Source organism: Triticum aestivum, chromosome 7A, assembly GCF_018294505.1.
Source record: "Triticum aestivum cultivar Chinese Spring chromosome 7A, IWGSC CS RefSeq v2.1, whole genome shotgun sequence".
In the NCBI taxonomy this organism is placed as follows: Eukaryota; Viridiplantae; Streptophyta; class Magnoliopsida; order Poales; family Poaceae; genus Triticum; species Triticum aestivum.
The window spans coordinates 726,170,066-726,179,796 of record NC_057812.1 but is presented as its reverse complement, the minus strand read 5'-3'; positions in this window follow the sequence as shown (position 1 = coordinate 726,179,796).

Here is a 9,731-nt window from a genome sequence, read left to right as displayed (position 1 = left end):
ATGTCGGTCAAATCGTCGACAGTGGCTATGAAGTGGGTGGTGGGTGGGCGTCGAATTTCTTCGTCGTCCGCATCCCAATCCTGCCGGCCATAATCCGGCCAGGACTCTCCTGACAAAGAGAGAGACCTTAGTGAATTCAGTATGTCGCCGAAGGGCGAGTGCTGAAAGATATCCGCGGCAGTGAACTCCATGATCGGCGCCCAATCGAATTCGATTGGCACGGGCGCGGATGGTTCAGAGTTCGGAGGAGAGTCCGGCAATGTGGAGTCACGGGCCTCGCGAAGGATAAGGTTGGTGTTCGGCTCGATTGCCATTGAGGCTGCAGCCTCCGCGGCGGGGTCTAGCCGCCCGCCCTCGGTCGGCGCAGCTGGCTCCGAATTAAAGGTCGGAGCGGATGCGGGTGCAGCCTCCAGGGCACTGTTTGGCGGCAGAGCTAAATCATGCCCATCGTGACAGTGCGGCTCACTCGGCAGGGGCTCGAATCCGTCGAAGATCAAGTCTCCGCGGATATCGGCCGTGTAGTTTAAGCTTCCAAACCTGACCTGATGGCCAGGGGTGTAGCTTTCAATCTGCTCCAGATGGACAAGCGAATTGGCCCGCAGTGCAAAGTCGCCGAATACAAAAATCTGTCTGGGGAGAAAAGTCTCACCTTGGACTGCATCGCTAACGATGATCGAAGGAGCCATCAAGCCTGATGATGACGACACAGAGGAACTCTCAATGAAAGTACCAATGTCAGTGTCAAAACCGGCGGATATCGGGTAGGGGGTCCTGAACTATGCGTGTAGGCGGATGGTAACAGGAGGTAGGGGACACGATGTTTTACCCAGGTTCGGGCCCTCTTGATGGAGGTAAAACCCTACGTCCTGCTTGATTTATTCTTGATGATATGGGTATTAAAAGAGTTGATCTACCATGAGATCGGAGAGGCTAAACCCTAGAAGCTAGCCTATGGTATGATTGCATGTCGTCCTACGGACTAAAACCCTCCGGTTTATATAGACACCGGAGGGGGCTAGGGTTACACGAGGTCGGTTACAAAGGAGGAGATATACATATCCATATTGCCTAGCTTGCCTTCCACGCCAAGTAGAGTCCCATCCGGACACGGGACGAATTCTTCAATCTTGTATCTTCATAGTCCAACAGTCCGGCCAAAGGATATAGTTCGGCTGTCCGAAGACCCCCTAATCCAGGACTCCCTCAGTTATCTTTGCAAGTCTCTTCGAATTATCAGTTTGGTTTGGTCTACTAGATTGATCTTTCTTGCAATGGGAGAAGTGCTTAGCTTTGGGTTCAATCTTGCGGTGTCCTTTCCCAGTGACAGTAGGGGCAGCAAGGCACGTATTGTATTGTTGCCATCGAGGATAACAAGATGGGGTTTTCTTCATATTGCATGAGTCTATCCCTCTACATCATGTCATCTTCCTTAAGGCGTTACTCTGTTTTTAACTTAATACTATAGATTCATGCTGGATAGCGGTCGTTGAGTGGAGTAATAGTAGTAGATGCAGGCAGGAGTCGGTCTAGTTGTCTCGGACGTGATGCCTATATACATGATCATACCTAGATATTCTCATAGTCATAACTATGCTCAATTCAGTCAATTGCTCAACAGTAATTTGTTCACCCACCGTAGAATACTTATGCTCTCGAGAGAAGCCACTAGTGAAACCTATGGCCCTCGGGTCTATCTTTATTATATTAATCTCCTACTACTTAGTTATTTCCTTTGCTATTTACTTTGCCCTTATTTTACTTGCATCTTTATCATAAAAATACCAAAAATATTATCTTATCATATCTATCAGATCTCAATCTTGTAAGTGGCCTTATAGGGATTAACATCCCCTATTTGCGTTGGTTCAAGGATTTATTTGTTTTGTGTAGGTATGAGGGACTCGCGTGTAGCCTCCTACTGGATTGATACCTTGGTTCTCAAAACTAAGGGAAATACTTACGGTACTTTGCTGCATCATCCCTTCCTCTTCGGGGAAAACCAACGTAGTGCTCAAGAGGTAGCAGGGAGAACTTTGTATTGAGATCCAAAAAGAGAGAATAAGCCATCTAGCTAATAACTATGGACCTGAAGGTCTGAAGTAAACTACTCACACTTCATCGGAGAGGCTATGGTGTTGATGTAGAAGCCTTCCATGATCGATGCCCCCTCTGGCGGAGCTCCGAAAAAGGCCCCAAGATGGGATCTCATGGGTACAGAAAGTTACGGCAGTGGAATTAGGGTTTTGGCTCCGTATCTGGTAGTTTGGGGGTACGTAGGTATATATAGGAGGAAGAAGTACGTCGGTGGAGCAATGTGGGCCCCACGAGGGTGGAGGGCGCGCCTGGGCAAGGGGGGGGGGGGGGTAGGCGCGCCCCCTACCTCGTGCCTTCCTGGTTGCTTTCTCGACGTAGGGTCCAAGTCCTCTGGATCATGTTCGTTCCGAAAATCACGTTCCCGAAGGTTTCATTCCGTTTGGACTCCGTTTGATATTGTTTTTCTGCGGAACTCAGGAATAGAAAAAAAACAAGAATTCTGGGTTGGGCCTCCGGTTAATAGGTTAGTCCCGAAAATAATATAAAAGTGTATAATAAAGCCCAATAATGTCCAAAACAGGATATAATATAGCATGGAGCAATAAAAAATTATAGATACATTGGAGACGTATCACATAACAACATATGTTGTTCCCTTTGTCATCGGTATGTTACCTGCCTGAGATTCGATCGTCGGTATCTCAATACCTAGTTTAATCTCATTACCGGCAAGTCTCTTTACTCGTTTCGTAATGCATCATCCCGCAACTAACTCATTATTTACATTGCTTGCAAGGCTTATAGTAATGTGCATTACCGAGAGGGACCAGAGATACCTCTCCGACAATCAGAGTGACAAATCCTAAGCTCGATCTATGCCAACTCAACAAGTACCATCAAAGACACCTGCAGAGTACCTTTATAATCACACAGTTACGTTGTGACGTTTGGTAGCACACAAAGTGTTCCTCCGGTAATTAGGAGTTGCATAATCTCATAGTCATAGGAACATGTATAAGTCATGAAGAAAGCAATAGCAGTAAACTAAAATGATTAAGTGCTAAGCTAACGGAATGGGTCAAGTCAATCACATCATTCTCTAATGATGTGATCCCGTTAATCAAATGACAACTCATGTTTATGGTTAGGAAACTTAACCATCTTTGATTCAACGAGTTAGTCAAGTAGAAGCATACTAGTGACACTCTGTTTGTCTATGTATTCACACATGTACTAAGTTTCCGGTTAATACAATTCTAGCATTAAGAATAAACATTTATCATGAAATAAGGAAATAAATAATAACTTTATTATTGCCTCTAGGGCATATTTCCTTCAGCCTCCCACTTGCACTAGAGTCAATAATCTACTTCACATCGCCATGTGATTTAACATCAATAGTTCACATCTTTATGTGGCTAACACCCATAGTTCACATCAACATGTGACCAACACCCAAAGGGTTTACTAGATTCAGCAATCTAGTTCACATTGCTATGTGATTAACACCCAAAGAGTACTAAGGTGTGATCATGTTTTGCTTGTGAGATAATTTTAGTCAACGGGTCTGTCACATTCAGATCCGTAAGTATTTTGCAAATTTCTATGTCTACAATGCTCTGTACGGAGCTACTCTAGTTAATAGCTCCCACTTTCAATATGTATCTAGATCGGTGTAAAAGCTTGCATCGACGTAACTCTTTACGACGAACTCTTTATCACGTCCATAACCGAGAAATATATCCTTATTCCACTAAGGATAATTTTGACCGCTGTCCAGTGATCTACTCCTAGATCACTATTGTACCCTCTTGCCAAACTCATGGTGAGGTACACAATAGGTCTGGTACACAACATAGCATACTTTATAGAACCTATGACTGAGGCATAGGGAATGACTTTCATTCTCTTTTCTATTTTCTGCTGTGGTCGGTTTTTGAGTCTTTACTCAACTTTACACCTTGCAACACAGTCAAGAACTCCTTCTTTGACTGTTCCATTTTTAACTAGTTGAAAACTTGTCAAGGTATGTACTCATTGAAAAAACTTATCAAGCGTCTTGATCTATCTCTATAGATCTTGATGCTCAACATGTAAGCAGCTTCACCGAGATCTTTCGTTGAAAAACTCCTTTCAAACACTCCTTTATGCTTTCCAGAAAAATTCTACATTATTTCCGATCAACAATATGTCATTCACATATATTCATCAGAAATGATGTAGTGCTCCCACTCACTTTCTTGTAAATACAGGCTTTACCGCAAGTCTGTATAAAACTATATGCTTTGATCAACTCATCAAAGCGTATATTCCAACTCCGAGATGCTTGCACCAGTCAATAGATGGATCGCTGGAGCTTGCACATTTTGTTAGCACCTTTAGGATCGACAAAACCTTCTGGTTGCATCATATACAACTCTTCTTTAAGAAATCCATTAAGGAATGTAATTTTGACATCCATTTGCCAGATTTCATAAAATGTGGCAATTTGCTAACATGATTCGGACAGACTTAAGCATCGCTACGAGTGAGAAAATCTCATTGTAGTCAACACCTTGAACTTTGTCAAAACCATTTTCGACAAGTCTAGCTTTGTAGATAGTAACACTACTATCATCATCCGTATTCCTTTTGAAGGTCCATTTATTTTCTATGGCTTGCCGATCATCGGGCAAGTCAACCAAAGTCCACACTTTGTTCTCATACATGGACCCATCTCAGATTTCATGGCCTCAAGCCATTTCGCGGAATCTGGGCTCATCATTGCTTCCTCATAGTTCGTAGGTTCGCCTTGGTCAAGTAACATGACCTCCAGAACAGTATTACCGTACCACTCTGGTGCTGATCTCACTCTAGTTGACCTACGAGGTTTGGTAGTAACTTGATCTGAAGTTTCATGATCATCATCATTATATTACTCACTAATTTGTGTAGGAGTCACAGGAACATATTTCTGTGATGAACTACTTTCCAATAAGGGAGCAGGTACAATTACCTCATCAAGTTCTACTTTCCTCCCACTCACTTCTTTCGAGAGAAACTCCTTCTCTAGAAAGGATCCATTCTTAGCAACGAATGTCTTGCCTTCGGATCTGCGATAGAAGGTGTACCCAACTATCTCCTTTGGGTATCCTATGAAGACACATTTCTCCGATTTGGGTTTGAGCTTATCAGGATGAAACTTTTTCACATAAGCATCGCAGCCCCAAACTTTAAGAAACGACAACTTTGGTTTCTTGCCAAAGCACAGTTCATATGGTGTCGTCTCAACAGATTTAGATGGTGCCCTATTTAACGTGAATGCAGCTGTCTCTAATGCATAACCCCAAAATGATAGTGGTAAATCGATAAGAGACAACATATATTGCATCATATATAATAAAGTACGGTTACGATGTTCGGGCACACCATTACGCTGTGGTGTTCCAGGTGGCGTGAGTTGCGAAACTATTTCGCATTGTTTCAAATGAAGACCAAACTCGTAACTCAAATATTCTCCTCCACGATCAGATCATAGAAACTTTATTTTCTTGTTACGATGATTTTCCACTTCACTCTGAAATTATATGAACTTTTCAAATGTTTCAGACTTATGTTTCATCAAGTAGATATACCCATATCTGCTCAAATCATCTGTGAGTGTCAGAAAATGACAATACCCGCTGCGAGCCTCAACACTCATCGGATCGCATACATTAGTATGTATTATTTCCAATAAGTCAGTTGCTCGCTCCATTGTTCCGGAGAACGGAGTCTTAGTCATGTTGCCCATAAGGCATGGTTCGCAAGCATCAAGTGATTCATAATCAAGTGATTCCAAAATCCCATCAATATGGAGTTTCTTCATGCGCTTTACACCAATATGACCTAAACGGCAGTGCCACAAATAAGTTGCACTATCATTATTAACTTTGCATCTTTTGGCTTCAATATTATGAATATGTGTATCACTACGATCAAGATCCAACAAACCAATTTCATTGGGTGTATGACCATAGAAGGTTTTATTCATGTAAACAGAACACCGATTATTCTCTAAATTAAATGAATAACCATATTGCAATAAACATGATCAAATCATATTCACGCTCAACGCAAACACCAAATAACATTTATTTAGGTTCAACACTAATATAGAAAGTATAGGGAGTGTGCGATGATGATCATATCAATCTTGGAACTAGTTCCAACACACATTATCACTTCACCCTTAACTAGTCTCTGTTCATTCTGCAACTCCCGTTTCAAGTTACTACTCTTAGCAACTGAACTAGTATCAAATACCGAGGGGTTGCTATAAACACTAACAAAGTGCACATTAATAAGATGTATATCAAATATACCTTTGGTCACCTTGCCATCCTTCTTATCCGCCAAATACTTGGGGCAGTTCCGCTTCCAGTGACCAGTCCCTTTGCAGTAGAAGCACTTAGTCTCAGGCTTAGGTCCAGACATGGGCTTCTTCACTTGAGCAGCAACTTTCTTGTCGTTCTTTTTGAAGTTCCCCTTCTTCCCTTTGCCCTTTTTCTTGAAACTAGTGGTCTTGTCAATCATCAACACTTGATGCTTTTCTTGATTTCTACCTTTGCTGATTTTAGCATCGCGAAGAGCTTGGGAATTATTTTTGTCATCCCTTGCATATTATAGTTCATCATGAAGTTCTACTAACTTGGTGATGGTGACTAGAGAATTCTGTCAATCACTATCTTATCTGGAAGATTAACTCCCACTTGATTCAAGCGATTGTAGTACCCAGAAAATCTGAGCACATGCTCACTAGCTGAGCAATTCTCCTCCATATTGTAGGCAAAGTACTGCCAGAGGTCTCATATCGCTCGACACGGGCATGAGTATGAAATTCCAATTTCAACTCTTGGAAGATCTTATATGCTCTGTGGCATTCAAAACATTTTTGAAGTCCCGGTTCTAAGACGTTAAGCATGTTGCACTAAACTATCAAGTAGTCATCATACCGAGCTTTTGTCAAAATGTTCATAACGTCAGCATCTCCTCCTGCAATAGGTCTGTCACCTAGCGGTGCATCAAGGACATAATATTTCTGTGCAGCAATGAGGATAATCCTCATATCACGGATCCAATCCACATCATTGCTATTAACATCTTTCAACTTATTTTTCTCTAGGAACATATCAAAAATAAAACAGGGGAGCTAAACGCGAGCTATTGATCTACAACATTATTTGCAAAATACTATCAGGACTAAGTTCATGATAAATTAAAGTTCAACTAATCATATTACTTAAGAACTCCCACTTAGATAGACATCCCTCTAATCATCTAAGTGATCACGAGATCCAAATCAACTAAACCATGTCCGGTCATCATGTGAGATGGAGTAGTTTTCAATGGTGAACATCACTATGTTGATCATATCTACTATATGATGCACGCTCGACCTTTCGGTCTCCAGTGTTCCGAGGACATATTTGCATATGCTAGGCTCGTCAAGTTTAACCCAAGTATTCTGCGTGTGCAAAACTGGCTTCCACCCGTTGTAGATGGACGTAGAGCTTATCACACCCGATCATCACGTGGTGTCTTGGCACGAGGAACTTTGGCAACGGTGCATGCTCAGGGAGAACACTTTTATCTTGAAATTTAGTGAGAGATCATCTTATAATGCTACCGTCAATCAAAGCAAAATAAGACGCATAAAGGATAAACATCACATGCAATCAATATAAGTGATATGATATAGCCATCATCATCTTGTGCTTGTGATCTCCATCTCCGAAGCACCGTCATGATCACCATCATCACCGGCGCGACACCTTGATCTCCATCGTAGCATCGTTGTCGTCTCGCCAACTATTGTTTCTACGACTATCGCTACCGCTTAGTGATAAAGTAAAGCAATTACATGGCGATTGCATTGCATACAATAAAGCGACAACCATATGGCTCCTGCCAGTTGCCGATAACTCTGTTACATAACATGATCATCTCATACAATAAATATAGCATCATGTCTTGACCATATCACATCACAACATGCCCTGCAAAAACAAGTTAGACGTCCTCTACTTTGTTGTTGCAAGTTTTACGTGGCTGCTACGGGCTGAGCAAGAACCGTTCTTACCTATGCATCAAAACCACAACGATAGTTTGTCAAGTTAGTGTTGTTTTAACCTTCTCAAGGACCGGGCGTACCCACACTCGGTTCAACTAAAGTTGGAGAAACTGACACCCGCCAGCCACCTATGTGCAAAGCACGTCGGTAGAACCAGTCTCGCGTAAGCGTACGCGTAATGTCGGTCCGGGCCGCTTCATCCAACAATACCGCTGAACCAAAGTATGACATGCTGGTAAGCAGTATGACTAGTATCGTCCATAACTCACTTGTGTTCTACTCGTGCATATAACATCTACGCACAAAACCTGGCTCTGATACCACTGTTGGGGAACGTAGTAATTTTAAAAAGATTCCTACGCACACGCAGGATCATGGTGATGCATAGAAACGAGAGGGGAGAGTGTTGTCTACGTACCCTCGTAGACCGTAAGCGGAAGCGTTTACCAACGTGGTTGATGTAGTCGTACACCTTCACGATCCGTCCCGATCAAGTACCGAACGTACGGCACCTCCGCGTTCAGCACACGTTCAGCTCGATGACGTCCTCGCCTTCTCGATCCAGCAAGAGGGGCAAAGTAGTAGATGAGTTCCGGTAGCACAACGGCGTGGTGACGGTGTTGGTGAAGAACAATCACCACAAAGCTTTGCCTAAGCACTACGAAAACTATGATGGAGGATCAACTATAGGGGACGGGGTTGCCGACACACGACTTGGTGTTTCTTGATGTGTCTTGGGTGCTAGCCCTACCCCTCTATTTATATGTTGAGCCTTGGGGTCCAAACTTGGAGCAAAAGCCTCCACAAAGTCGGTTTCACCAGAAAGGCAAGAGTCCTTCTCGGACTCCAGGGCCAGACGCCAGGTTTCCCGGCGTCTAGACCCAGACGCCAGGGACCCTGGCGTCTGGCCCCTGGACTCCGCAAAACTTCCTTTTGCGCTTTCCAAAAACCTTGTGGGCTTTCCCCTTTGGCCAAAATAAAGTGTTCTCGTACCCAAACATTTCAGGAAACATCCGGAACCCTTCCGGAGACCAAACACTATTATCCCATATATCAAACTTTATCTCTGGACCATTCCGGAGTTCCTCGTCATGTCCGTGATCTTATTCGGAACTCCGAACAACATTTGGTTACCAACATACATAACTCATAAATACTATATCGTCAACGAACGTTAAGCATGCGGACCCTACGGGTTCGAGAACTATGTAGACATGACCGAGACACTTCTCTGGTCAATAACCAATAGCGGAACCTGGATGCCCATATTGGCTCCTACATATTCTACGAAGATCTTTATCGGTCGAACCGCATAACAACATACGTTGTTACCTTTGTCACCGGTATGTTACTTGCCAGAGATTCGATCGTCGGCATCTCAATACCTAGTTCAATCTCGTTACCGGCAAGTCTCTTTACTCGTTTCGTAATGCATCATCCCGCAACTAGATCATTAGTTACATTGCTTGCAAGGCTTATAGTGATGTGCATTACCGAGAGGGCCTAGACACTAGTAGAAAAAAGGTCAAACATGAGGCACATTAGTGCCGGTTTGAATTTGAGCCGGCACTAATGTGTGCATTAGTGCCGGTTCCAATAGCTAGCC